This window comes from Brassica oleracea, chromosome C6, assembly GCF_000695525.1.
Source record: "Brassica oleracea var. oleracea cultivar TO1000 chromosome C6, BOL, whole genome shotgun sequence".
Lineage (NCBI taxonomy): Eukaryota > Viridiplantae > Streptophyta > Magnoliopsida > Brassicales > Brassicaceae > Brassica > Brassica oleracea.
This window is the reverse complement of record NC_027753.1, coordinates 16,401,037-16,401,409: the sequence shown is the minus strand read 5'-3', so window position 1 is coordinate 16,401,409 and position 373 is coordinate 16,401,037.

Genomic DNA, 373 nt, shown 5'->3' with positions numbered 1-373 from the left:
TCACACGACCATTCAGATATGGTGTCTCTCTAGGCCACACGGCCAAGCTATGATGCATTAAGCCACACGACTTTCAATCACATGATGCAAACAATGTGATCTATCAAGGGCACAAGGCCGCGAGTATGAACGATGCATCGGAATGGTTAGGCCACATGGCCGTTCGGTATGGTTCATAGAAAAATCAAACGGCCACAACAGAATATAATGCAAACAAGGATAATCAATTTAGATGCATTCAATCTTATCATTCAGTTGCATATCAATTAGGGTTTACCAATTTCAAGGTTGGTAATATGCGGCTAGATTTTAGGGTTTCAGAATCAGAGTAATCTAGCAACCTAACTCTCATGCAATATGTAATCAATCCTAA